Source organism: Hydra vulgaris, chromosome 09 (genome assembly GCF_038396675.1).
Source record: "Hydra vulgaris chromosome 09, alternate assembly HydraT2T_AEP".
In the NCBI taxonomy this organism is placed as follows: Eukaryota; Metazoa; Cnidaria; class Hydrozoa; order Anthoathecata; family Hydridae; genus Hydra; species Hydra vulgaris.
In genome coordinates this window covers 29,657,501-29,680,294 of record NC_088928.1, presented here as the reverse complement: position 1 = coordinate 29,680,294, position 22,794 = coordinate 29,657,501, and the positions used below count along the sequence as shown (strand labels likewise).

Sequence of the window (22,794 nt, the reverse complement as noted above, 5' to 3'; positions counted from 1 at the left end):
CATAATGACGAATTTTGGCTGGCATCCCATTTGATCGACACAATTTTACAGGAAAAAGACAGATTTGAGTTAATTTTGATTCCGAGATATTATAATGAAACTACAAGAAAGATATTTTGGCCTCTTAGTCTAAAGTTTAGGTTTATATATATATATATATATATATATATATATATATATATATATATATATATATATATATATATATATATATATATATATATATATATATATTTTTATAATTCACCTCCCCAAGGCCGAGAAGGCCACTACAGATGAGGAGGCTACTTGTGGTTATAACCCTCTCTCAATTCTTTAACTCCGAAACACGAACCTTGACGAACAAGGCCGCTGCGCGGAGAAACAAGTTGAGAAACAAGTTATATGTTTTAGATTGACTTGATTGTAGATTGACTTATAAATGATGAGTTCAGTTTTGTTGGTATTAAGACTTAGATTGTTAGGGCATTGAAGAAGATTGGATAAATCATGATTAATATGTTTGTTAACTTTTTTAATGATTTGTTTAAAATGAGTAAGTTGGTGTTGTCAACAAAACGGTAAACCGTTAAAAATTTCGGAGAGATATTAAGATCATTTATAAAAATAAGAAAAAGCAATGGTCCTAATACAGGTCCTTGGTTTACCGTTTTGCTGGGGTACACCTGTGGAACATTTTATTGGCAAAGATTTGGCATCATTAATGGAGACAAATTGTGATCTATAAAGAAGATATGATGAAAACCATTGAAGAGCAGTACCTTGAACACCATAGTTTTCCAATTTACTTAGGAGGATGGAGGAGAATCAAAAGCTTTCTCTAAGCCAAGAAATACTCCATATGCAAAAGGTTTATTGTCAAGAGCTTTTCTTACAGTTTCAGTTATCTTAATAAGTGCTGTTGAGTGTTTGCTTCGAAACCCATACTGGTGTTTGTAGAGCAGGGCCTTCGAGAAGGAAAGGCAAAATGGCTAAATTGACCCAAGCGCTAGCCTGAAGGGGCGATAAGTAGAAAACATTTTAATGACTGACAATGTGAAATCTGTTTAGTTTTTGTAAATGAGATTGAAACTTTAGTATTCGAAATAAAAATGCACATGAAAAAATAACTTAAGTTTAAAATTCTATTACTTAGATTTAATATACATTATTTTTTACGAAAAAAATAGGATTTAGTTGTAGTTGAATTAGACAGAACTGGGCAGAATTCTGTAAGTCCATGAACAGTTAGTCATAGCTCGTACTTGGTTGCACAGAAGATGACGCGCTACGGTAATTAAAATGGTAGTTGATCAGTCGACACTGTCTCATTTAAGCAGTCCACAATGAAAGCACTGACAACTTTGTTAGGTAGTGCATTCCATGGGTGAGAAACTTAGTTGTTAAAGAAGTTAAAGCGAGCAAGATATTTGTTGTCGATTTCAAGATGAAAGCCTGGTAGAGGCAAGGCGGCTATTTTTAAAATAGCCGCCTTGCCTCTACCAGGACCCGGCCAGTTACCAAATATTTGACTTTTGCATCTTTGCTGCGCTCAATATGTGTGATTCGAAGGACTGTGGATTAATTAGGTCCTCAAACAATTCCACTGAATTCCACAAGTTAAATGAATTTAAAAGTAACTTATCAGAGTCAGAAGGAGGAACTTTATCTAACAGAAGAGAATGTGATGTTCAAGCTGACTTGGTAACAACTAATGCTAACCCCTCTTTGTGGCTAGTTGTTTTGAGTAAAAAAGATCACGACGTAATTATTTTAAAGGGACCCCCGGCACCCGGACCCCGGCAAATGTAGTATTCAAAAGCGGGTACTGTCCCTTTTTTGTTAAAACGGAGGAGCTAAGAATCAATTGAGGAAATTCATAGGTTGTGTGTGCAGCATCATTCCATCCCTTTGCATTAAAAGTTCTAAATGGATTGGAAAGAGCCATACATTCGTCTTACCAGCTTCACTGGTATATATTCAGAGCTCCAAGAGTGAATAAATTCTGAGACAGCTAAATAGAGAACGATTCTTCGTGGATTTTTGGATGTGATTCTTTTCTTGGCTTCTAAGAATTTAGCTTTTCAAGGTAACTCATTATAAAGTTCTCTCAATTTCAATTTTAATTATTTACATAGTTATTGTAATAATTTAAATAAAGTTACTACATACAACTATGTTTGCAGGTGAAACAACTCACGTGAATAGAAAAGAAAATGAAAACTTTCTTGCTGGTATGGTGCTTATTGGTTACCACAACGCCGTAATTGCATCCGATTTGAAAAATTTAAGACGCCATCAACAAGAGAGCTCCAGAATGAGTGCTATTACTTCTCTCCGTCGTCTCTAAATTAGTTCATCAGAGATTATGGTGGTGTCATCCAAAGTGCAATTGTTAAAGAAATCCAGGATGGTATCTACTTCACAATTGTAGTCGATGGTACCCCAATATATCTCACGCTGAGTAGGTAACTTATGTTATTCGTTTTCTCCTCTATGAAAGAGAAACTAATCGCTGGTAAAGTATGATTCTTTTGCGATAAAGCTTTCGAGATGAAGGAAGGAGTCAATATAGTTAAGCTTATCGCTGATGTGATTACAAAGCTAGATTTGAATCCAAAATGTCAGGTACTTACAAGAGAGCTCAAGCCTTAGCAAGGCAAAATTATTCAAAAGCTCTATACGTTCCCTGTAGCACTCACAGCCTGAGTTTGGCTGGTGTACACGCAGTTGAATCAGCCATTGAGATTAAAATATTTTTTGAAAATGTTAAATCTTGGTACGTAATTTTTAGTCCAAGTCTTGGCCGATGGAAGATCCACAAAAGCGCCTTTTTACCTTTCTTGAAGATTTAATTATTGATTTTTCGTTTATTAGTTTTAAAACTAATGTTTTGGTTCATATGTCAGTTTTGATTAATGAACCTTTACTCAATCCAGAGAGTTATTAGTAAGGCATATATGTGCAGCACAATGTGCTGTATCAGAAATAAATAATTTCTGCACAATAAGGGCGTTATTCTCCATTTTTGACTCGAGCGACATTGGCGCTCTCAAAGGCCCTGTTGTAGAGACATTGATTTTTGTCAAGAAATTTATAAAGTCTTTTGTGTTCGGCTTTTTCAAATACTTTGCTAATGTTAAGTAGAAGAGAAATTGGTTGATAATTTGCCCTGCAAAAAAGGAATTCTTATTTTAAGCAAAAAATTTTTTTTACTTAAAACAAGCATCTTTTTACAAGACAATCTTAAAAAATCTTGCTTAGTAAAAAAAATCTTGCTCAATAAAAAATTGCTTACCATACCGACTAGTAAAAAATTGCTTGTTTTAAGTAACTAAGATTTAAAAAAAATCTTGCTCAGTAAAAAAGTTCTTGCTTAGTAAAAAAGTTGTTGCTTAGTAAAAAAGTTCTTGGTTAGTAAAAAATTGCTTACCATACTGACAAGTAAAAAATTGCTTGTTTTAAGTAAAAAAGTGCTTAAAACAAATTTTTTTTGCTCAGAAAAAAAATTCATTTTTTGCAGTGTATGTGGTTCATTAGAGAGAGCCCCTTTTATGGGTAGGAGTGGCATTAGCAATTTTAAAAACATCTGGAAAAAAGTTTTTATCAAAAGAATTATTCAATATTTATTTAAATATTATTTAAATTCTTTTGATAATATCCTATGAGGAATTTGAACGTTCTTTTAAAATGCTTAAATCTAATAAATCAGCTGGTCATGATGATATTAATTCCAATGTTATTATCGACTCGTATGAAGTCATTAAAGATATTCTTTTTCAGGTATTATATTGTTCAATAAAACAGGGTATTTTTCCCGACAATCTGAAAATAGCCAGAGTTTTACCAATATTTAAAGGTGGAGATGAAACCAGTATCTCAAATTATCGCCCAATTTCAATTTTGCCTGTTTTTTCTAAAATTTTAGAAAGAATATTATATAATGTCATTTTCAACCATTTATCTTTAAATAATATACTGTATCAAAATCAATACGGATTTAAAAAAAATAATTTAACCGAACACGCTATACTACAAATTACCCACAATACTTCTGAATCTTTTGAAAAATCGCAATATACGTTAGGCGTTTTTATTGATCTATCAAAAGCCTTTGATACGATTGACCACAAAATTCTATTAAAAAAAATTGAGTTTTATGGAATTAAAGGAAATATTTTAATGATACTTAAAAGTTATATAAGCAACCGTAAACAGTTAGTTTATAGTAATACAAATGTTCGTTCCAATTTACTAGATATTTTTTTTTGTAGTTATTTCGATGCTCCCAGAAGTCCTTACGGTCTTATCACAGAGCACCGCGGGAGAGCATTTAACAGGAAGTCCACGCCTCCTTCCGTACCAATGTCGCTTGTTGGGCTAGAGCTGGCGTCGAACCTTGGACCTCTGGGTTCTGAGCCAGAACTCTAACTACTGCACCACGGCTGCTATATAACATGTGGGGTCCCTCAGGGTTCTATACTAGGACCCCTCTTCTTTTTAATTTACATTAATGATCTCCCTGAAGCCTCTAATTTAATGAAGGTCATGTTTGCGGATGATACTAATCTTTTTTTATCTCATAATAACATAACGACATTATTCCAAAATATGAACCTTGAATTAACAAAAATTTCTAACTGGTTCAAAAAAAATAAGTTGTCACTCAATGTTGAGAAAACAAATTGAACAGTTTTTCATCAAACTTCAAAAAAAAAGTTATTGCCTCCTTTCATGCCTTTACTTTTTATTGACAAAGTTCAAATTAAAAGAGAAATAACTACTAACTTTTTAGGTATCTATATTGATGAAAACCTTAGTTGGAAATATCACATTGATTTATTGTCCCAAAAAATTGCTCAAAATATAAGAGTTATGTATAAAGCTAGAAATTTTTTAAACAAGCACAGTTTAACACAATTATATTTCTCTTTAATCCACTGCCATATAAATTATGCAAACATTGCTTGGGGTAATACCAACAAATCTAAACTGCAACCTCTTTATCGTCAGCAGAAGCGTATTGCTCGTCTTATCAATTATAAACCTTTTTTCAAACTAGTTTTGGAAAGTCATGTATCGAGGAGCTTTTCTTTGGAACAAAATAGTTTTGAAAAATTTTGATTTTTCCCATGAATGGAATTACACTTCATTCGCAAAAAAACTGAAAGAAATAATTTTATTTTTTGAAGACTTATCTTTATATTTTTAACATTTTATGAAAATATGAAACTTATATAATTTAATATATAATAATATCGGATTCACTATTTATGTGTTTATGAAATAAGTACTATTTTATACAAACTTTGTATTTATATATAAGAATCAATTATAATTTCTTTACAAATTTATTTATATTCTTACAAAATTTATGTTTTTCGCAAATTATTTCTTTGACATTTTTGTTTTATTCTTTATTTAATGTTATTTTAATGCAAATAATATTCACAAGCGGTTTTCGATGATAAGACCTAAAGGTGTTCTGCGAGTCTCTGCGTTCTATTTATTATGTTTTTTATTTTTATACTTGTATATTTTATATTTGTTATAGTATAACGATTTTTTAATTGTTACTGTATAACGATTTTTAATCTTAACTATCTTATTGTAAAAATTTAGTTAATATTTAAGAAAAGAACAAAAAATATATATATATATAGTACAAAAAGGCTTGGAAATAATATGAGAAGTAAGTTTAAAAAGGTGTGTGGGCTATTGGACCTAAACTTTAACTATTTTGTTGAGTATTTTTTATTAAATCAGACACCTCATATTCAGTCACTGGATTAAATAAGCAAAAATATTAATTCTTTTTTTCTTAATCTAGTGACGTAAATCGGATTGATGACGTAATGAGGTAAAATTAGAATTTTTTCAACAGTCATAAAAGATACATTTAGAAGAAACCATTTTACTTTTGGGTGGGTATTGTATTGTTTCATAGTAGTTGTTGAAAGTATTAGCAACAGCCATACTGTCTGAGATAGTGTTACTATTAGATTTGAGAATATAAGATTTAATTGGTGTGGAGGGTTTGATTCCTTTTATTCCTTTCTATGTATTTTTTGCTAGGTTGAAGTTTTTGTTGAAGAAGGAGATGTAGTATGATCTTTTGGAAATTCTTAATAGGTTACTTATTTTATAATTGTAAAATTCAAATTTATTGAATAGTTGACTTTTTGTGTTAGGATTTTTAGATTATATGTATTTTTTGCAAAGCTTATTTTTAATTGTTATTGACTTCAGAACTCCATTAGTGATCCATAGTTTAGATTTGAGTTTAACTTGGTTTTTGGTCAGTTTTTTGTACGGGGTATGACCCCGTACAAAAATTTATTTAGATAAAGGATTAAAATGATCAGAAATAATTTATTTCGGGTTCATTGAAGGATCCCGATATATACAGGCAATGATTATATTTTTCTTAAAAAGAATAACGATTTCAATAAAGATAGGTTCTGGATATTTTGGGCACATGCTATAAGATCTCTTCAAATATTGTAGTTTAGGTTGGATTGTAAGTATAGAAGAGCGCCTCCTTTTTTAGCTTCAGTGGATCATTGTTCAATATTATTTAAACTTATTTTTACTTCTATGTACATTCATTACTTGTGTCCCTATATAGACAGTGAGCGCAAGTAAAAGTTGATGTGAATTAAAATAAACTTGCATTTAAAATAATAAATTGAATTAAACTCTCTTCATTTCTTTTAATGTCTAACACAATTTAATTAAACCAATATTCATTTTAAAATTATATGGTTTTGACGAAATGTTTTGTCGGCAGTTTGTTATTAAACCATATTGCATTAAACCATATAAATAAAATTTAATAAAAAACGAAGAGCTGCATTAAACCATATAAGTTCATACACAGCTTTTGTTTAGTTTGGTATAAGTAAAATTCAATTTTTAATTTTTAGTACTTCAGTTTTTTACGAGGTTTAAAGATAAATTATTAGACGGCCAAATCTAAAACCTGTAGCCGCTGTTTATGCGCTCCAAATAGAAATTCTCAGTCAATTGACAACACGTTGCTTTTTTTTGATTTTCAAAGCAAATTTATTATACTTAATTGTCTTGCTTACTTATCTGAACTGTCATTTCAAAAAATATTTTAGGATAATTCCTAAATTTAGTTGACCTTTTAAATAAGAAATCAAATAGACTTGTACAATAAAACGCTAAAGCCTTATACGATCTAAACTAAGTGCTTCAGTGCCAGTGACGGAATGAGGTTTAGCATCGTGAAGGAAGGTGTGGGATAGGGTTTTTGGTTTGAGTTGGGGATGATAGGGGTTGGGGGTGGAATATTAACCCCCAGAAACATTTTTTTGGAGAATTGCACTTGTGATAAATATATTTTATTTATGCTTTTATGCGCCTTATTTTCATAGCTAGTAAGTACGTCTAAGTCACTAAACAACCTAAAGTTTGAGTTAGCTAAGTTTACTTTGGTTAACAATTATCGTTAAAAAAAAAGAAACATTTAATATTATTGCAATAGTTTGGTTATTTAAAAATATATTTACACTAGACCTATTACTGAAAGCAAGCATTAAGTAAGAAATTTTTTTTCCTGCTAGTTTATACAAATTTTTTTCTGCAAGGTTTCATTTCCAGCGGGTACAGAACATTTGTTGGACGTCTCGAAAACATCATACGAACTTGTGATGTCTATAAGATTTGTATAAACGTCTTACAAACATCTGTGCCCGCTGGGTTGAAACAAATGATTTATTGATAATTCAAAGTCAGAGCTCTCAGCAAGTTCACACTCGACTAAAATTAATGCCGATGCAAAAAGACTTTGTTTTTTCATTGTTGATTACACATGTTTTTAGATAATCTTTAGTCTACTGAAACTTCTCTCATCACAAGCAGATTTAAAAGGAACAGTCAAATCGATTTTGTAGATTATAGACAAGTTAGAAAAAATAAAATGTAATAATCTATTATTTAGGAATAATTATATAATTAGGAAAACAAAATGTAATTATCTCTATTAAGAGTGGATGTACGTCTTTTATTTGTAGATCAGTCGGCATTAATAATAATAATAATGCATTTTTTGCTGCACACATACAATATAATGTGGTGAGTCTAACACCTGAAAATGTTAAAACTTTGACTGCCTTTGCAAAAATTTTATTATGTTTTTTTTTATTGTTTGTATTTTTTATTTTTATTTTGTTTTTATTTGTTTTCGAAACGATCAAACTTGTTCTTGAAGATATTCACATCGTCAAAATTGATTATCTTTTCTGTTAAATTATTCCATTTGTTAACTATTCTGTTTGTGAAAAAGGTAAATCGTATGAAAGAATGTTTGAACAGTTTTTGTATTTTCTGTGTATGACCTCTTGTTATTGCGTAAAAATTCTAGGAGGATGATTTCATTGAACTTTATCCATATTTTTATTTATTTTATAATATTGAATCATATCACCTCCAGCTCTTCTTATTTTTAAAGTAGTCAAGTTGAATCTTTTCAGTCTATCTTCATAGCAAACACTCTTTAAATCGTGTAGCCTTACGTTGTACTTCTTCAAGTTTGTCAATGTCCTTTTGGTAATAAAGGTTCCATACAGGCGCTGCAAACTCTGAGTGTGGACGAACCAATGACGTATACTATAATTTCATTGTAATTTCATCTAATCGACAAAAAGATTTCTTTATCTGACCAAGCTTTCTAATTGTGTTGAGATGCCTTTTCCATTTGACGTCTTTCGATACCACAACACCAAAATCTCTCTCTAATATAGTTTCTTGCATAAACTAAAACATTTTGATAAATCAAGTTAACATTTTGATGAATCGAGTTAACATTTTGATGAATCGAGTTAACATTTTGATGAATCGAGTTAACATTTTGATGAATCGAGTTAACTGCACATAAAATATTTGTAGTTCAAGTTTCTTTCGCCGATATGCATAATTTTGCATTTTTCTTTATTGAAGTTGATTAGCTATTTTTCGCTTCATTTAACCAGCTTACACAAGTCTTGCTGTTACATTCGACCGTCTTCGACTGTTTTATTGACTGAAATAATTTTTGTGTCATCTGCATATTATTTGCCATAATTAATTATTTTACGTGCTAAATCACTTATATAAATAACAAATAGAAGTGGTCCAATGATCCTTGTCCTTACTCCACTTATTACTTTTTTCCATTTAGAGCTGATTGCGCCGAGAACTACTCTTTGTATTCGTTTGCTCAGAAAACTTATTAAACCAACGTATTAAATGTTCTTGAATTCCATATGATTGTAGTTTTAATTGCTAGAGATATTTGCTTGAGATATTTATGTATGCACATCTTTGAAATTAGAGCCGGTGCAAGTAGGCTTCAAGCGGAGAGAGGGCGTCATACGGGTTTTTGCCCAAAACATTTTTAACACATAAAAACAAATCGAATTGAAATGTTGCAACCAGTTAGTTTCTAGCTTTTTGTTTTTCTCCTTTAAAAAAAAGTGCTTTACCGTTTACAAAATTATTGTAGTTTTATGAACATCTGTCACTGTACAGTAATTTTGATACACCAAACTATGTTAAAAATGTATTGACTATGTACTATGTATGATTATAAGGGATATTTTTTTAAACAAAACGGGGATGTTTTGTTTCCTGCCATAAATGCGGGCAAAGTAGTTATGTAAATGACAGTTTATTGTTACGTAGTTTTCTATTTCCGTTTAAAATAAACGCAGAATTTTGTACTGAGAAACTTATATTTTAGGGGGCGCTTGTCGACTGACTTCAGTACATGTATACAAGGTCATGATTCAAGTTGATAAAGTCAACTGTCTTGTCGTTGCGTTAGGATTAACAAGTCCTTTAAAAACTCCAAGAAATTTAAGCAATAATCTTTGATCATGGCTAAAACTATTAATTATTTTATTGGATTTATTTAATATCTTAAATAGGCTATCAATTTTGGTAAACACCACTTGTGGTGTAACTCCATCCCTTGTGGCGAAAATCCATAGAAACTTACTTTCAAATAGGTCATCAGAATTAGTTTTGACAATTCGTTTTACCATAACAACTTTTTTAGAGTAATGTTTGAAACGAAAGTTTATGGTGATGTACATTCAAATAGGTTTAATCTCCATCAAATTACATTCAATTAGGTTTATTTTTCCCAAACTCCTCAACAACAATAAGCTCACAACAATTCTTTTGAACCCTGTATTGACATTTGTATTATCTACAAGAGGAGTTTGCTTTGATGTTAATCTGATCATACTCTTTCAGAACAATTTTTACTGAAGCAAATAAAAATAAACCTATTAGCAAACTTCGACATATTTTTTTAAATTCTAGTATACCTAACAATCTTCATTGCAAACCATCAAGCTTCATTAAATTTTACTGAGAACTTTTTATTGACTTATACTCATTCTCAGAATCAATTACCTGTCAAAATACCTAGTATTTAAAAGATAAGAATAATCCTGTTCAAAAAAAACAGAAATTCAAAAAAATCAAATACTAATAATTATTTGTAACTATTAATGTAAACTATTAAAAAATCTTGATTCAAAAAGATAGAAAGATTCAAAAAGAGGAAAGCGTCGATTTACTTTATTCCACAAAGTCCTTAGGGAATACTTCTTCTCCAGTATTCTCTTTGTTTTTGACATATCTTGGTTGTTACTTATTAATCTTTTTTCAAAAGCATTTGTTACTTAAATCTTCTTTTCTTATTTTGAATCATAACACAATTTTTGGTTACAATGACAAATAAAACAATTATTAAAAAATCAAAAAATTATTTTCTAAATTAAATAGCTAAAGCTCAAAGTTTTATTAGTTGTCATGACCGACGCTACAGGGGGCCAGGGGGCACAGCGCCTCTCACATCATTGGCGAACCTTCAAAGTATTATATTTTAAAATTGAAGACCTCAGTGGAAAAACCGGGATTGTCACATTTAAAGTTTTAAGAAAGTATTTATTGATCATTAATAAAAGTCTTTATATAAAGCCAAGAAAACTAAAGATCAAATAAATAAAATTTATGTTTTGATTAAATTATTTAAAGTTTAATCATAAATAAAATTTTTATAGTTTTTATTGAAAAAAAAAATAGACTTTTTATATAAAGGGTTTAATTAAAGATCATTAAATACTTTCTCAAAACTTTTTTAATGTGACGACGCCGGTTTCTTCACTAAGGTCTTCAATTATTTATAAACGTATTTTTTTGCGTTAATCTAAAAAGATTAATCGTACTAAACAAAAGGTTACGAACTTAGTCGCAAAGCATTTTAATGAGGTTGAACTTCCATCTGTTTTATATTTCCATAACTTACGCAATTAATAACAGCATATAGTTACGCAACTAATAACAGTCCCTGTTTCCAAAAAAGTTTGCGAAATTTTTTGTAAAACTTTCGCACTTGAAATATTAAAATAAAGCTTCGCGGAGAATAACTTTAAAAAAAATTTTTCTTAATAAAAAGCCGCATCTCGTCTTGAGCGTCTCAAAATGTTTCATCTTGAGCAACTTCACCAAGTACTATATAATTTTAAATAATAAATTTTTTTTTCCCCATATAGGAGAAGATTGCACAAGATGAGTAGGCTCATAAGATGGTATAACCTCTTTTACGTGTAGACTACTGATTTTTTTGCGATTTTTTTTGCTAAATATATTCATACAAGTTCATCGGTGTAATTTATTTTAATTTCTTGGTTGTATTGTTAATACCCTTTCATTGTTTTATTGTTAAAAAAAATTACCACACCCGTTATAATTTTTTATTATTTAATATTTTGTAATTACGTCAGAACGAAACAAGATCATTAAAAATTTATTATATCCTCAATATTTTATGCTTATCTACTGCTAATTCCATGGGTTATATGAGATAATATATGAGCTGTTTGTCGTGCTTTTTAAATTCTTAATAGTACTTGGTGAAATTGCTCAAGATGATATACTTTGAGACGCTCAAGATGAGATGCGACTTTTTATTAAGAAAATCGCGTATTTTTAAAGTTATTCTCGACGAAGCTTTGTTTCGGTATTTCAAGTGCAAAAGATTTTCAAAAAATTTCGCAAACTTTTTTGGGGATAGGAAAGATTTACCAATGCTTCTTTTTTATGGTTGAGATAATTACTTTTTACTTTAGTATAGTCCTTAAAGATAAAATTTTTTTTTATTTTGTGATTGTTTTTTTTTGTTACTTAGAGTTTTTTTGAATACCATTAAAAAAAGCTCATCTTTGGAAACTGGTTTCCTAAGATGAGTTAATTGGGTGTGTTGAAAATAACGCAACTTTCGGTATAAAGATTTTTTTAAATGAACTATTTATTTATATTCTTTGAGAGAAAACACCAAACTATTTTAATCTGCAAAAATAAATATAAACATTATAATATTTCGGCTGCAAAAAACAATGCAAAGTAAATAACTTTCCCTATAAGTAACTTTTCCTATAAGTAAAACAAAAACTTTGAAAACTTTAAGTTTGTATACATCAAGAATTTTTAATTAAGTTGAAACATCTGTTTATAGCTAATAAACTTATCCTTATAAAATTCTTTTTAAAATAATACAATATTTCTAGGGGTTATATATACCCTCGTTCAGTAACGGATCCAGGGGGGTATGGGGGAGGTATGCACCTCCCCACCAGAATCTAAAAGTTCTAAAAACACCTTTAAAATTAAGGGCCTTTTTTTTCAGGAGACGCAAATATAGTACAAAATACAAAAGTATTTTAACATCACCCCCTAATTTAAAAACTTATCTAAGATGTCAACTTTTAAAAATCAAGTATTTTCATTTTATCAAAAAAATGTTTTAAATGTGAAGAGCGCCACAAAATTAATTACGCGCATCGTATTTTTCTGACGGCAAAATAGGCGTTGTAGTTTACTTTTTCTCGTACTGCCTAAGGCAATATTTGCATAATTTATAAAACCGTGTATAAAAGTTCTTGCACAACTCTAGTAATAGAGTTATGTAAGAATTTATTTAAATAAGGTTGGGTTTTATATAAAATGCTATTCAGGAGTAGGTGTAAAGTTTTTTTAGAATGTCTTTTTATTAGCATAGGCTTTGCCAAATTATCCATAATGCTTTGCGATCGCATTTCCGACTATTATTATTTTCATTATTGGTTACTAATATTTGATAAGTTACCTTTTACTAGAAAAGATCCAGTTTTAACTTTTAAAAACTGTAAAAAAATCTTCCCGTTATTGCATTTTTACTGGCCATTATTACTACACACTATTTGCTTAAACCACTTAATAACTTTACTGTTTAAACCTTTATACATAATTTTTTGTACTAAAATATTATGGTCAACGGTATAAAATGCTTTTGATAGGTCAAGAAAAATACCTTATGTGTATTGAGATTTTTCAAAGGATTTAGAGATGCTACATACAAGTTGCATTATGGCATGCTCAGTTAAACTATCTTTTTTGAAACCGAATTGATGTATAGTAGGTTATTGTAGTTAAAATAACTATTAACTATATTTTATATATTATAAAATATAGATTAGATAGAGATGGGGTAACAATTATTGATATTGGATCTGTCGCCTCCCATCGAGCACGGTGACGTACAAAAAACGTACAATGAACTTCAGCCGGAACGTCTCGAACGCGTTCTAAACTGATTCTAGATTAGACACTTAAAGACATCCTTTCAGGACGTTCTAAATAACAGAATCAACAACCAGTATGCTTTATTGATTAAAACAAATAAAACACAAAATTAAAAGTATACACAAGATTAAAGTATATTTCAAATTACAAATATAAAAAATTACATAAAAACTGTTGTCGCGGTTTAGTTTTTCACGGTAACCGACACCTTTTCTATACGGCGGTTTTTTCAAGATCTCCAACCCAGTTTTCTAGTTCATTTTCGGTATTCTTGAGTATGGTCTCTGAAAAATACAATATATATATATATATATATATATATATATATATATATATATATATATATATATATATATATATATATATATATATATATATATATATATATATATATATATATATATAGATATAGATATAGATATATATATAGATATAGATATAGATATATATATAGATATAGATATAGGTATAGATAGATAGATATTATATAGGTAGAACATGCACAAGAGTACTTATACATTAACCACAGGTTTGGTTGGGGCTACAATTTTTGTTTTAAAAGTATAAACACACGCACATGGGCAATTCCACGGCGGAAAATGAAAAAGTAGTCAAATTTTATTCTCTTTTTTTTCAACTTTTAGCAAATGAATATTGGTGTAGACACACAAAAGTTTATTTAAAATATACCTTTATTACTAAAATTAATTTATTTAAGCCATTTTTATGCTTCCGAAAGTTAAGGTTTTTCTCATTGTCACGTGATAAAAAAAGTATCATTGTAAAATGTTATTTTAACCATGAATTTATTTGCATAATCGGCAAATAATTAATTTAGCGTGAAAATGGAACTAACATGTTCAAATGTTGTTGGTCAGATTTTATACTTTATAAAATATATAAAGTAAAACCGGGTCAAACCGCACACTTATCAATAAAAATTAAATAACTTTTTTATTTTTCATCTTTTTTTTATTAGATATGTAATAAAAAAACTACATAGGATAATATAAAAATATGTTAAAAAAATAATAATAAAATTATCGAAAATATTAAATGTAAAGAAAAAATAATTGTGCGGTTTTAGGCGACATTCTGATAAAACCGCACACTTGAGAAAATATTAAAATTTTTAAATTTAACTTTTTTTTAATTCTTTTTTTAACACAATTTATATTTAAGAAACTATTTTAAATTTTTTACACTTTTTTTTTCAACAAAAAAATTTAGTTCCAACAAAATATTTCTTTGGTAAACGTGTTTCTGTGCACAACCGTTCCCGACACATCGAACTTTCGCATTGCAACATTTCTGTGTGTAACTGTACTATATACACTTTTTACTTTTTGCAACTTTTAATCGTTTGGCTGCTGGTACTTAATCTTCATTATTGTTTTTCTGAGGTTGCTCAGCATTGTTATACTCAGGCATTTGAGTACTTAGCATAGAGAGTCTACGCTTTGATTTAAGTTTAGCAACATTCACGGCTTCATTTGTTGCTTTTTATTCATCTTTTTGTTTGAGGAACTCGATTACATTTTTTTCGGTAATACATTTTCTGCCAAGTTTTGACATGTTGCACTGCTTTGATTTCTTAGCATGCGATTGATTTCTGGCTCGAAAAAACTGTTTCAACTCTATCTTGATACTGTTTTTGCAAGGCTCAACACATGCTTGATACCTATCAAAACTTGAAGCTGATGTAGTTGAGAAAGATGGTAATCGGTGTGTGGTTGGAGTAGGTGCTGCGGCGGCTGTTGAAGATGATGAAGCTGTGTCTGAGCAAGATGGTGTAGGTGCTGCGAAGGCTGCTAAAGTTGAAGAAGGTGGATTAAACGTTCGTGTTATAGCTAATGCCTTATGATTTATGTTGTTTTTATTAAGTGGAAATAGCAGTATAGTCGAAACCAGCGATTGCATGCAAGCGTGTAAAATATTTTCCACTCTCGTTCAGCAGTGTGAGCAACGGTGGAAATTTTTTTTATCTAAATTCTTACATTTTGAGTATTTGTAATTCTTTGTAAGATGTTTTTTCTATGCTTTTTTGACATGATAATAAACACCTCTATACAATGGTTGTAGAATATGTGAAGAATGCTCTGGTAGACAAATCAAGATTATGTGGTCTTTTTTGCACAGCAATACCGCTTTTAAAGTTATGTGAGTTGAATGCCCATCTAATACTAAAATATGAATACCACCAATTTGGTCAGTTTTGGGTATAAATACTTCTTTCAGTCATTGAATAAACGTGTTCCATCCAACCTGATTTTGAAATTGAATATTTGGTACCGACTGGACCACCTCTTGTCCAGTTAGGACGAAAGTTTCTTTTGGCTTTGTATATCACAAATGGTGGTGCAAAATGCCCATCAGCGTTGTAGCAATTGTTTACAATATAATGAACTTTTTCATTGTTGCCAGTAAGTTTAAATGCACGTCCCTTTTCGACACACTACGGTTGCTTTGCCTTGATCACCCAAAAAACCTGTTTCATTGCAATTCTAAGTATGCGACCCAAAAGTTATACCAGTCTGTTGATATTGCTTGGCGACGCATTCAAAATAACAATTAATTATTCCTGGCGTACAAGAAGCGGCTCTTTTAGATGCTAAGTTATCTATTTTTCTTGTTGAAGTTTCTTTAGACCATCTCTTCATAAAGGCATAAAACCAGTTTACCAGGCTTGCCATTTTTGAATAAGTGCAATTAATCTTCACGTTTAAGGTTGCATAAAAATTCTAGTATTTCATTTCGGGTTAAACCATAACCCCAGTCACCAAGTAATTGGAACGCATGCAACATCAATCTTTCTGTTTCATTTGAGAGTACGTTGTTGTACCTGAGCCATGGAAGCTTTTGTTGATGTTATTTTTGCGATCTTTGAGCGTTGAGACTGGAACGCTATGTTTGAATGCAGCTTTTCTCAGTGATGTTTTATTTTCTTTCATACCAGTTAATGCGGCTAGTATATCGTCTTCCTTGTATGCTTTTGTTTTTTTAGTTGACATGTTAAAGTGAGTGAATTAAATTGAATTGAGCGATAATTATATTGAGAAATAATATAATAATTGGTTTTTAAAAAGTAAGAGTTTATTATATTAACAAATAACATTATATTTCATTCATAATTTAACTGGAATTAACGCTAAGTTAATAAGATAAAGATTGGCGCTTCGTGACTTGCGAAAAGCTAAGTAATTAATCGAGTATGCGGTTTTATCAGAAAAAAGAGTTTTTTTACTTATTTGATTTTTTATTTAATTTTTTGTTCTAGCTGCATACAAATTATACTATCAGAAGCAAAATTAAATTTCCAACAAGATAGTGCTAAAATTGTTTTTATATCAGTTTCGGTTCAAGCGCAATTTGTTCGCAACGATGAAAAATATTTAAAAAATTTTGACTCGCCGTTGAACTTTGAACTTTGAACTCCCTTTAAAGTTGTATAAAAAAAGAAAAAAATGAAGTTGAATCGACATATAACTTTATCAATTCGAATAGAGGAGAGTTCTGTATTCTATTTTCTGAATCTATTTTTATTTTTTTCATAACCATATCCGTTTAGTTTTTATTTGATAATTTCGATCAGTGTGCGGAATGATGGTGTGCGGTTTGACCCGGTTTTACTCTATATTTCATGAAAATAACAAATGAACTTTTGCAATTTTCATGTAACGTATGTTTACAAAAACATGATAAAGTTTTGTTTTTTTAAAAATTTAGCTAAAAAACTTAAGTTTTTTAATAATATATGCAAAAGAATATTGAATATTACTTTTATACATTTAAAGTTTTGAATAGCGATGCTCAGTTAAAGCACATTTTTATTTTGAATTTGTGTAAACGTACGTTAAAACCACCTGCATTTATTAAAGTTCTGGCGCTTTTTCGTTAAGTTTTTGTTTACAAAATGAATTACGTAATTCTTATTTCGTCTCGTTGGTTTGACAAGGTTCAAAGTGAAACTTTTTATATTAGGAGAATTTAGAATAAAAATCTTTTTTTAATGTAAATTAAAATTATTTATATCGTTTTTTTTTATTTATTTATGTATTCTTTTTTTAGTTGACATATAAATATACATAAATAAACAAAAATAAGAATTATATCAATATTTTTATTTAGACATTAAAAAAAGAAAAGAAAAGAATAATTTGCTATTCTAATTTACTAGGGTCAATCAAAAAGTTCATATAATCAATTTTTTTTATAACAAAGAATAAGCATAGAACAATTACATTAAGAGTGAATCATAAGTAGGCGCCTTGCTTTAAAATAATCTCATTTAAATCTGTTTTCAGTTTTTCCAGTTGCCGTTGCATATGATCATGTGAATGTGACCTTAAGTTTGTCTCCATGGCTTCTTGAACCTCTTCCTTTGTCTGAAAATCCAAATCCTTGCGATAAAATTCAAATGAAGAGAAAGCATATCTGTCCAACAAGTTAAAGTCGGGGCTATATGGAGGTTGAATAAAACGGGTGACTTTTTTCTCAGCAAGAAAGTCTCTGACTGCAGCAGATTCGTGTGACCTGGCATTATCGTGCTGAAGGAGCATTGTGTTCCATGTTACTCTTTTCAAGCCTTTGTTGACAAAATTAGAATGCATATTTGATAGGATAAGCATGTACACTTCTGAATTGACCGATTGTCCATTTGGAAGTACCTCAACATAGGCCTTGCTACCAAATGAGATAGCACAAATCGCCATACTTTTTGCATCAAATTGTGATTGTTTCCTGATATGTTTCGGAACTTCTTCACCCTTTGAAATACAAGCGCAATTACTGCGTTTGCACCCGATCAATCTGTGGTAAATCCACTTCTCATCCACAACATTAGACGTCGTTCAACATTCAATTCATCTCGTGGGATGGTCAGAAATTTTTGCGCAAGTTCAACCCGGTTTTGTTAATTTGCTGGGGTGAGGCCATATGGGATCCATTGTGAACAAATTGATCTTTTCATCAATTTTTTGGTGATTATTGATTGCAAAGCCACTTTCTCTGAATATTGGCGAAGATATTCTTTTATCAAAAAAGCAAATTCAAACGAGTAATTTCTTTTCATATTTTGAAGTGGGATTGAATTTAACACTTGTTGGTGTTTGAGAAACATTACTTGAATGATAAATATCATTGCCATTAATCGAAGAGTAGTTAAATGTGAAGTACGACTCGTCGTCAAGGATTAATTATTTATCGACAAAAATTCAATACAGCCGACCGCACTTCGTTCGAGCTGTCTCTATTTGGTCACAAGTTCTTAATGGAATCTTTTTCTTCTTCTTCTTTGGCCTGATTAAGGACTTTGTTTTTAATGTTTAACTGATATATCCTTGGGTGCACTTAAATTTCCGAGCTGCTTGTATTTGCAATATGCCTTTTTTGTGGTCAAACATTGTTTTAAGTCTTTCGATGTCATAATTTTAGCAATCCTACCACATCCAGGGACTCTCTGGTGCCTGAATTATTTTTAGCGCATCGAATAACCGTATAAATGGTGTTAATAGGAATTTTTCAACAAGAAAGTGATCAGCTGTAAACTTTTTCCCTTTAGATCAATTTTTTAAATAAAACCTGTACAAAAGTTCTCAATTGGCTTCTTGTTTTTCTTTCATTTTTCTCTGCAACTTTAAATTATTTAATTTAAAAAAATCAAGTTTTGTAGAGAATTAAAAATACTACAAACTAGGTAAGATTACAACCATAATATATATAAGCATTTAAGTTGGCACATTTAGCAAGTTTTGAGCTATAGATGGCAAATTGCAAATCTTGAGAACCTTTTTTTTTGATGTCTCTAGTTAACAAAAAATACTTACCCCCCCCCCCCTCCATCCCTCCATGAAAGACCCCTTTGGGACGGCCCTGCATACCAATTTTTGCATCCATTTAAAACAAAGTGATATCCATTTAAAACAATCATGACATTCATTTAAAACATCGTGACAATCAATTAAAACAATCGCGATTTTCAATTAAAACAATCGTGATTTTCAATTAAAACATTTAACGCATGCGTAATTTTAACATTCTATATTATTCAAAAAAAAAGGTTTTATTTTGAAATATATTTTTATCTTTTTTATTCAATTTTTTAAAATTATCTAAAATTTTATTTTATTTAAAAAATAAGGTTTATTTTCCAATTACTGTCGAGGTATGTCATCTGACCTATAACACGCTTCGAAAAAGCTTTCGCAGTGAGTGTAATAGTTCGATAAGTTAACATAAGGAATAGATAAGCATGTCTCACGCATTCTTGTAATTAGTTTATTTCTTCCAGCTGAGACCGTATTTCTTCGCACGTTATTCTTAAGATAAAAAATCTTCACACGGGTTCAAGAATTGCGAATATGGTGGCAAATATTTTATTTTAATGTTCTGAGTCCTCATCTTAACACTATGATAGATTCTGACATTATCCATCACCAGGGTGAATTCTTCCTTTGTCCCCAAAACTCGTACAACTTAATCAATATATTCTTAAAACAAAACTGTGTTGACTGACACACTGACAGCTTCGCAGTGAATAATATTCATATCATTGACGGCCAATATCATCGAAACGTTACGCTGCCTAGGGCAAATAATCGGGTTTGGTGTTACTCCTTTTCTTGCCAATGAATGACGACAAAACATGTGTAAATTAAATGGAGTTTCATCAACAAAAAAACAACAATATTTCGATGGCGATAAATAGGCGAGATTGAAGTATACCACCTAATATATTCAATTTCAAGATTTTTTACATCCATGTTGTTTCTTATTTCATAAATTGGTGGAGTAATTTTATATGTGTATCCAAGATTGGTCACCCATCTCCCGGCAGTTGTTACCGATACATTTATATTTAAAGCATATTTAATTTCAATTATATTTGTCGTTGTATTATCGTTTATAAGCTCTTCAATTCTTCTTCTAATCTCTTCATAATAAATAACGCGACGAGCGCCACCACTAGAGCCAGGAAGTGTTGAATTCGTTCAATCGTACCTTCTTAAAATTGATTGTAGTTCATCTGAGGGTTTACTTTCTCAAACTCATGTATCCAATCCACCTCACCAGCCATTAGTAGGTTCTCTAAGCGTTCTTTTGGAGTCAAAAATAGTAGAACAGAGTTTCAAGCCACAATGGTTTGTTAAGTGGCCTTTTTTACATTATGATGAGGCAAAGGACGCAGTATTCTGCCATACAAGTATTGAAGCCTTAACAAACCATGTATTGAAGCTTAAACGAATTACTGCTAAGAAACCCGAGGTAGTATTTGTAAGTATTTTTCTATACTGTTTGTATATATAACATTGCAATTAGGCTAAAACAGTTGACATAAACAAATCATCCTTTTTTACAGACCCTGTAAAAAACTATTTTACTTTTAAAAATATCTTTGAATTCATAAACCGTTCATGAATTTCACCGTTGTGGCAGGTGGTGGTTGGCTTCTCTAATTGGAAAGATACTACAGTATTGTTCAGGAGCCACGAACCGAGTTCTTTCTACAAAAAAGCAGTCATGGTGGCGGTAACTATTCCTTCTACAACAAACACGAGAATCCCTTCAAAGCAACACGAGAGAAATTATGGCTGAGCTCCAGTCTTCTCCTTTTCTGACCATTATGATAGACGAAACTACTAATTCATCCAACATAAAGCAAGTTACATGTATCGTAAGACACATAACTGAAGAACTGGAAGTGCATGAATATAAATAAATTCACCGGACCATTCCTATAATGAGTGCTACGTCCCTGTATATATATATATATATATATATATATATATATATATATATATATATATATATATATATATATATATATATATATATATATATATATATATATATATATATATATATATATATATATATTCCTATAGTAATGATCTAAAACTTATCGTTTTTATAAAAAATCGTACTTAACAACTCTATGACATCTAACAAGGCAAAATTGAGGTCAGATTATGCCAAAACGCATTAATTTAATTGAGGAAACTGATTAAATTTATTGTTTTAAAAAACCCACAAAAACGCAAGTTAAAAGACTAGAATGTTGTTCAAAACATTCTGAATATTTTTATTTTAGTTTTTTTAAAAATAAAAACATTCTGATTTTATTTTTATTTTTTACTGTAAAGCATGCGTGAAGTCCCAGTGGGCACGGGACCTAAAAAAAACGTCTTTTGAACCTTTAAAAGACATTTAAAACGTTCAAAAGACGTTTAAAAGACGTCTTTTTTGCATCCTGTGCCACTGGGGGTGTTGCTATATCGACTATCTTATAGCCTGCTGCTACGAGAGAGTGTTGCTACATCGATATCTTATTGCCATTTTTTTTTTAATGATACCGTAAACCTGGGGTAAAGTAAACTGTTTTCGAAATTTAAAGGAAAATTATTCAGAAAAAAAAACCTAACATTTTCAAAATTTATACCATTTAAAAAACCTAACGTTTTCAAAATTTATACCATTTAAAGTATTAGGTACAACATGAAATAAAGTACTAAGATTAAAAATTATTATTACAACACTAAATAAATTTTCAAAAAAAACATGTTTACTACTTCACTTTGGTAAACTAGTGAACATGTTTTTTTGGTGAACTACTTCTAAAGTAAAATCTTTAACTCGTCTGTGTTTTTTAATTTTGATAAATTATTTTTTTATTTTGATTTTTGCCTTGTGGTTGAACTTTTTTTTAAAGTCTTTATTTTCTTCATCGTTTAATCTTTTAAACGCATCTTCTGATGTAAGACACTCGCCTCCATAGTGTCTTTTTATTTTTTTCGTAGGTCGCTTGTTGTATGCACAAACATCACCCTTGTGGCCATTAACTTTTTTTTCACTACTTCTCTTTTAGTTTTATTTTATTTAAAATAATCTACATTTAATATTAATAGATGATTTAATTTTTCATTGTTTAAGTCTTTGTCTACTGATCTTATAGTTTTGTGGGAATTGTATATGTTTTTTGACTTCGCAACAAAAAAATTTTCACAAGCTTTGTTTTGATCATAGCTGTTGGTGTTAAAACAGATGTTTTGAGAGGTGTTGTTGTCACAATTATTTGTTTTCTGAGAAAAAGGGTGTTTATAGATTTCGGAAGGAGTTAACTTGTCAGATGATATAGTAGATGGATCAAAGAGAAAAATTCCAGTTTTGACAAATGATTTT

General features: G+C 30.1%; 1 long non-coding RNA gene across 1 annotated transcript in view; it reads right to left on the bottom strand.

Moving 5' to 3' along the window:
• Positions 1-13,726: 13,726 nt before the first annotated feature.
• Positions 13,727-22,794, bottom strand: part of LOC136085071 (uncharacterized) — a 15,379-nt gene continuing 6,311 nt past the window's right edge. The window contains exon 2 of the long non-coding RNA XR_010641049.1: positions 13,727-13,901. This is a non-coding gene — a long non-coding RNA (uncharacterized LOC136085071). The remainder of the gene's footprint in view (positions 13,902-22,794) is intronic.